General features: G+C 44.3%; 1 pseudogene; it reads right to left on the bottom strand.

Annotated features, from left to right (window-relative positions):
* Positions 1-5203: 5203 nt before the first annotated feature.
* Positions 5204-6072, bottom strand: LOC148534816 (taste receptor type 2 member 39-like; annotated as a pseudogene).
* Positions 6073-6975: the final 903 nt, after the last annotated feature.

Raw genomic sequence — 6975 nt, 5'->3', positions numbered from 1 at the left:
GTGCATCTGTCTGTTAAAGGATTGCATCGGTGACAGCATCCAAGTAGGCATGTCAGACAGTCCGTACCTGTACTGGCAGGAAAAAGAAGCAATTTGGAGGTCCCTGTACAAACTGGCTCTATTTTACCTGAGTTGCCCCCCCTCCAGTGTGTACTCCGAAAGAGTGTTTAGTGCAGCCGGGAACCTTGTCAGCAAAAGGCGTAGGAGGTTGCTTCCACAAAATGTGGAGAAGATGATGTTCATAAAATGAATTATCAACTCTTCCAGGGAGACCAGCCTCCAGAACGTACAGAGGGACCTGTGGTTGTGGATTCCAGCGGGGACGAATTAATACTCTGTGAGGATGAGGATGTACACAACACTGAAGAGGGTGAGGAATCGGAGGATGAGGACGACATCTTGCCTCCGTAGAGCCAGTTTGTGCAGGGACACATTAATTGCCAGCTTGTTTTGTGGGGGCCCAAACGAACCAATCATTTCAGCCACAGTCGTGTGGCAGACCCTGGCGCTGAAATGTTTGGTTTGTTAAAGTGTGCATGTCCTGTTTATACAACATAAGGGTGGGTGGGAGGACAATTCCATCTTGCACCTCTTTTTTTTCTTTGAATTATGTACTGTTTTTGGGCCTAGTTTTTCAAACTGCCATCCTGTCTGCCACTGCAGTGACACTCCTAGATGGACCACGTGTTTGTGCCGCCCACTTGTATCTCTTAGCATAGTCATCCAGCTACCTCGGTGCAACCTTTTGGATATAAAAACACTATTGTGAGGTGTGAGGTGTTCAGAATAGACTGGAAATGAGTGAAAATTAAGGTTATTGAGGTTAATAATAGCATAGGAGCAGAAAAACACACAAATTCTGTGATTTTAGCTGTTTTTATGCTTTTTTAAAAAAAATACATATCCAAAACACAAAACCCAGAACCCAAAACACGGAAGGGTGGTTTTGGCAAAACCAATCCAGATCCAAAACACGAAGAAAGATCCAGATCCAAAACCAAAACACAAAACACGAAAAGTGGCCAGTGCACACCCCTAGTTTTTATCTACATATTTATTCTATTTTGTTGGGTCTTTAGATTTAATCTGCATACATATGGACACTGAGATATGCATTTCTGGTCATATCTAAAAATAATGACTTCTCAGAATCTGCTTAATGCGGACACTTTATACAAAACCGGCTGTTACACAGTGTTACCCTTAATCTAATTAGTAACACATGAAGCGCACACCTGTAATGACTTAGCACATCCATCTGGAGAGATATATACTGATGTACTGCTATGGGAGGTATACCTCTGAGGAAACGGCCAGGTTACCAGGGCCGAGAAACGCGATAGCTGCCCCAATCCATACTTTGTTCATAGGTCACACTGACCATTGCTACGAAGCTGCAATCAGTCCAGCCAGAGGCCACTTTTGGTAAGTGCCCCGATAAAGACCTGCTGACTCTAGCTCCACCACCGGTGCCTACTCACTGAGAGGCTACTCCTGACGGTCAGCAACATTCAGCGAGACGTCGCTTGTTGTAAGGGCGGCATACCATTCAGCCGCTCCGTATCAGAGCTGCACCGCTAACAGCATCACGAGGCTCTGCTCACACATCCCCGCCCCGGCCGGGACCCACGAGCGGCTATATTATCCAGACCCTCTGCCACTGAGCAGCCGCACTACAATCTGCATCGAGCGGGTAAGCCAGTGGAACGATCCAGCTACGTTTATTTGGCTAGATTTGACCACCATATCTGGCTACTGGATCCTGGAACATTAACATCACCATTCATTATCCTGATAATATATTTTTTTACTGCATGCAGTTTTTGGTGTCCCACTTTTTGAGGACCAATTGACCCAGTCAAGTATAAGTACTCATTCACCACTACACCCCATATTCTCCAGGGGTATTCTCTTTTCTTCAGGGCATTTATGCACATTTATATATACTGTTATATATTACATTCTGTTTAAATGCTATTTTATGTCTATTTTTCATTGGCTGCCTATGAATAGACCTCATTCTGTTTTTAATTTAATATATATGCCTATTGTGACATTAAATGTGAGTTTATATCCATTCTATCCACATTTGTCCCCTTATATGCTCCATTAGCACAAATTTTTTAGCGCTCCCACACCTGTGTTTTTTCCTTTTCTAATCTTTTTTAGTTACTGTTTACCTCCTCTATTTTGTCTTTTGATCTATTACCTATCTGCACATCTCTATAAGGGATGTAGTTTAAATCCTGGCTGTCGGATTGCCGGTGCCAGCATCCCGACGGTAAGTATTGTGGTAAAGGGAAGAGTTAGGATTAGGAGTTAAGGTTCAGCACTAGTGTGCGGGTTAGGGTTAGGCACTTGGAGGGAAGGGTTAGGTTTAGGCTGTGGGGAGGGAGGGTTAGGCACTAGCGGGAGGGTTAGGTTTAGACTACAGGGGGGTTAGGGTTAGACTGCAAGGAAAGGGTTAGGTTTAGGCTGCAGGGAGGGAGGGTAAGGTTTAGGCTGTGGGAAGCCAGGTTAGGGTTAGGCTGCAGGAGGCAGGGTTAGGCTGCAGGGGGAGAGTTAGGTTTAGGCTGCAGGATGCAGAGTTAGATTTAGGCTGCAGGGGGGAGGTTTAGGTTTAGGCTGCTGGGGGGAGGGTTAAGGTTAGGCTGCAGGGGGCAGAGTTAGATTTAGGCTGTGTGGGGAGGGTTAGGGTTAGGCTGCAGGAGGCAGGGTTAAGGTTAGGCTGCAGGGGGAGGGTTAGGGTTAGGCTGCAGGAGGCAGGTGTAGGTTTAGGCTGCAGGAGGCAGGTTTAGGGTTAGGCTGCAGGATGCAGAGTTAGATTTAGGCTGCAGGGGGGAGGTTTAGGTTTAGGCTGCAGGAGGCAGGGTGAAGGTTAGGCTGCCAGGGGAGAGTTAGGGTTAGGCTGCAGGAGGCAGGGTTAGGGTTAGGCTGCAGGAGGCAGGGTTAGGGTTAGGCTGCAGGAGGCAGGGTTAGGGTTAGGCTGCAGGGGGAGGGTTAGGTTTAGGCTGCAGGATGCAGAGTTAGATTTAGGCTGCAGGGGGAAGGTTTAGGTTTAGGCTGCCGGGGGGAGAGTTAAGGTTAGGCTGCAAGGGACAGAGTTAAATTTAAGCTGTGGGGGGGGAGGGTTAGATTTAGGCTGCAGGGGAAGGGTTAGGTTTAGGCTGCAGGAGGCAGGGTTAGGTTTAGGCTGCGGGGGGAGGGTTAGGTTTAGGCTGCAGGGGGCAGAGTTAGATTTAGGCTGTGGGGGGAGGGTTAGGTTTAGGTTGCAGGAAGGGAGGGGGTTAGGGTTAGGCTGTGGGGAGGGAGGGTTAGGATGCAGGGAAGGAGGGTTAGGTTTAGAATACTTACCGAGTCAGTATCCTAACACTGTCAGGATGCCAGCATCGGGATTCTGACCACTGGGATCCCGAGCATCCCATACCCAACAACTCTATAGCTCTGTCTCTTTCCTGAATATCTACAGTATCTATCTATTACATATTTCCCCTGTGTTACTCAGTGTGTCTTCAACAGAGGAAAACATCACAGAAGATTTGCAGTGGGTGAAATTAAGCTTTAGAGTAAACTGTTTGTACTCAACCATGGATATCCTTAGAATCTGGACTGTTTGGGTATGTGTTTGGAAACAACAGTCAGATATGCAGTATATTGTGGAGCCATTATATTGCCATAGTACATACATTTGGGATGTGGTCAACAGGATGCCAGCGCTTAGAATACCGGAGGCGAAATCCCGTCACCTGTCAGAATCCCGTCACCAATATTCTGACCACCAGCATCCTGAAGGTAAGTAGCAGGGTTAGGGGGAGTGTTAGGGGTAGGCACTAGGGGGAGTGTTAGGGTTATTCACTAGGGGGAGGGTTAGGGTTAGGCATTAACTGGGGAAGGTTAGGTTTAGGGTATGGGGAGGGGGAGGTTAGGTTTAGGCACCGGGGAGGGAGGGTTAGGGGTAGGGAGAGAGGGAGGGTTAGAATACCGACCAACAGGTGTCGGTATCCTAAACCTGTAGGTATGCCGGCATCAGGATTTTGACCGCCAGGATCCCGAATGCTGTCATCCCGTACCCATCCCCATACATTTATGTTAGCATGTCCCAAAGGCAGGCTTGCCATCTGCATATATGAATATGTATGTAATGCTTGTCAGTCACAAATATGAGAATCTCTAAATTTGAGCACAGGACTGTTTATACTCTATTCCACGGTTTTTAAAAAACCCAGTCCTCATGGAACCCTAACAGTGCGTGTTTTTACCGTATCCTTAGGAATAATTAGTACCACCTCTAGATCTATTGTGTTAGTCAATAAAGTGAATAAACACACCTGTGCTCCAGCTAAGTGATCTGGAAAACATGTACTGATAGGGCTCCCTGAGGACCGGGTTTGAAAAAGACCTCTCTCCAGTATTCTTTTCATATTTATTTTCAGTTTCTCTTCTACATCAAATACACAGATTTCTGATAGATTTTTAGAGGATACTCTGAGCTGAGTAAATTCAATCTAAAAAGTTACTACAGTAACAGTAGAAATATTTATGATATGACTAGGTGGTTAACCTTGTACCATACAGAATCTCATAGATCCTATTTTGCAAAGCACCTAATTGTTTTGTAAATTGATGGTTTGAGATCAGCAGAACCTTGACCTGATAAAAACTAGATACAGGTACAGGTTGACATGTAAGTATATTAAATCATAATTTATTAATATAATTACAATATTACATCTAAATATATATATCAGATGACATATAAATTGTACAAATTGTCGTGTAAGTAGATAAAGTATGTATCAGAAGACATATACAGATTAACAGTGTACAAAGCATCTGAAATAAGGTTTTTTTCTGCCCTTTGCGTTCTCCTTAAAATGACTCCATTCCTACTAAAAGCTTCTTACTAGAAATGTATTTACAACTCTACCCAACCTCTCGTTTCACTGAGAATGGCGATAGCAATAAAACTACCTGTAGTAACGTCCTGCACTACAGCATGCATACAAGCGCCTATACTATAAACTCCATTATGCATTTTTGCTTCTTATCTTTTGATTAATCTTTAAAAAATATGATAAAGCAGAAAAACTGAATTCTCTAAATTGTCGCTGTAAATCTGTGCTGACACTTATATTACAGTCTTTATTCTTCACTGTATTTACTGTCCACAAATCAGCCAGCGGTAATTCCTCTATATAATGCGTTAATCATTGTTTATTTTCTTTCCGCAACTCAGAGCAGCAACAATGGAGCGTTTCAGATTTCCGTTGCTGACTATTAATATAATTGTGTGCAGACTTGGGTAGGAAATACAGAAGATCCGGCACAGGTGACGGTACAGTGTGTTTTAGCAGCTATAGGCATCAGGCTAAAACCTATAACAAAGAGGAAATAGAAAAAGAGAAAAGACGTCATATTTACAATGGCTCTGATGTGGGCGACAAGCTGAGGTCTTGTGAACCCTGAATCTTTGCTGCTCATATTTCTGGTGTGTTTTAAGAGTGACCCAATCAGGAGAGAAATGGCCGCACAGAATATGAGGAACTGAACAAGGGATCCTGCAAACCTGAAGATTATTGAATAGATGTTACGTATTTCCAAAGTTTTGTTTCCATTATTAGCATCATTAATGACATGGGTAGAATTCATGTAGAGTACTGAGTATGTGAGCCATATGTTAGGCAGACTGGAAAGAAAAGACACCAGCAGTGAGGTCAGGAGCAGCCAGGGGACCATCCTGGAGATGTTCATCTTAAGTCTCATGAATAATCTGTTGCTGTAGTTTGTGATCTTCGCGCAGTAGAAGACGCAGAGCACGGTGCCCCACCACAGGCTGCAGAACTGCAGAAATATACATGTAGTAGCAATATTTTGAAAGGTTCCAAATGAAGATCTCTTTTCAGCATCAGCTAATAGCATAAGAGGCACCCACAAAATGAGAAAAGGTACCCTCAGTGCTCCCAGGCTGATCATAATAATGTCAATGGCTTGAGGAGTTTCACCATTCCACCAACAAATTAGTTTTTTTTTCACTATAAATGCATTGAGAAATAATCCGATGAACAGTAACATCCAAGTAAAAGATTTTAGAAAAATTTATACTACCGAATCCATCTTTTCCTTTTCAGAATTCGGCACTTTTGTCAGAGCGTCTGAGCTGTACAGTACGTCTTCTTGTGTACTCAGGATGCAGCGCTGTACAGTACGTCTTACTTGTGTACTCAGGATGCAGCGCTGTACAGTACGTCTTACTTGTATACTCAGGATGCAGCGCTGTACAGTACGTCTTCTTGTGTACTCAGGATGCAGCGCTGTACAGTACGTCTTCTTGTGTACTCAGGATGCAGCGCTGTACAGTACGTCTTACTTGTATACTCAGGATGCAGCGCTGTACAGTACGTCTTACTTGTATACTCAGGATGCAGCGCTGTACAGTACGTCTTACTTGTATACTCAGGATGCAGCGCTGTATAGTACGTCTTGTGTACTCAGGATGCAGCGCTGTACAGTACGTCTTACTTGTATACTCAGGATGCAGCGCTGTACAGTACGTCTTACTTGTATACTCAGGATGCAGCGCTGTACAGTACGTCTTCTTGTATACTCAGGATGCAGCGCTGTACAGTACGTCTTACTTGTATACTCAGGATGCAGCGCTCTACAGTACGTCTTACTTGTATACTCAGGATGCAGCGCTGTACAGTACATCTTATTTGTATACTCAGGATGCAGCGCTGTACAGTACGTATTACTTGTATACTCAGGATGCAGCGCTGTACAGTAGGTCTTACTTGTATACTCAGGATGCAGCGCTGCATAGTACGTCTTGTGTACTCAGGATGCAGCGCTGTACAGTACGTCTTACTTGTATACTCAGGATGCAGCGCTGTACAGTACGTCTTACTTGTATACTCAGGATGCAGCGCTGTACAGTACATCTTATTTGTATACTCAGGATGCAGCGCTGTATAGTAC

Source organism: Taudactylus pleione, unplaced genomic scaffold (assembly GCF_031769625.1).
Source record: "Taudactylus pleione unplaced genomic scaffold, aTauple2 ptg000063l, whole genome shotgun sequence".
NCBI classification, from domain to species: domain Eukaryota; kingdom Metazoa; phylum Chordata; class Amphibia; order Anura; family Myobatrachidae; genus Taudactylus; species Taudactylus pleione.
The sequence above is the reverse complement of the archived record's forward strand: the minus strand, read 5'-3'. Positions and strand labels throughout refer to the sequence as shown.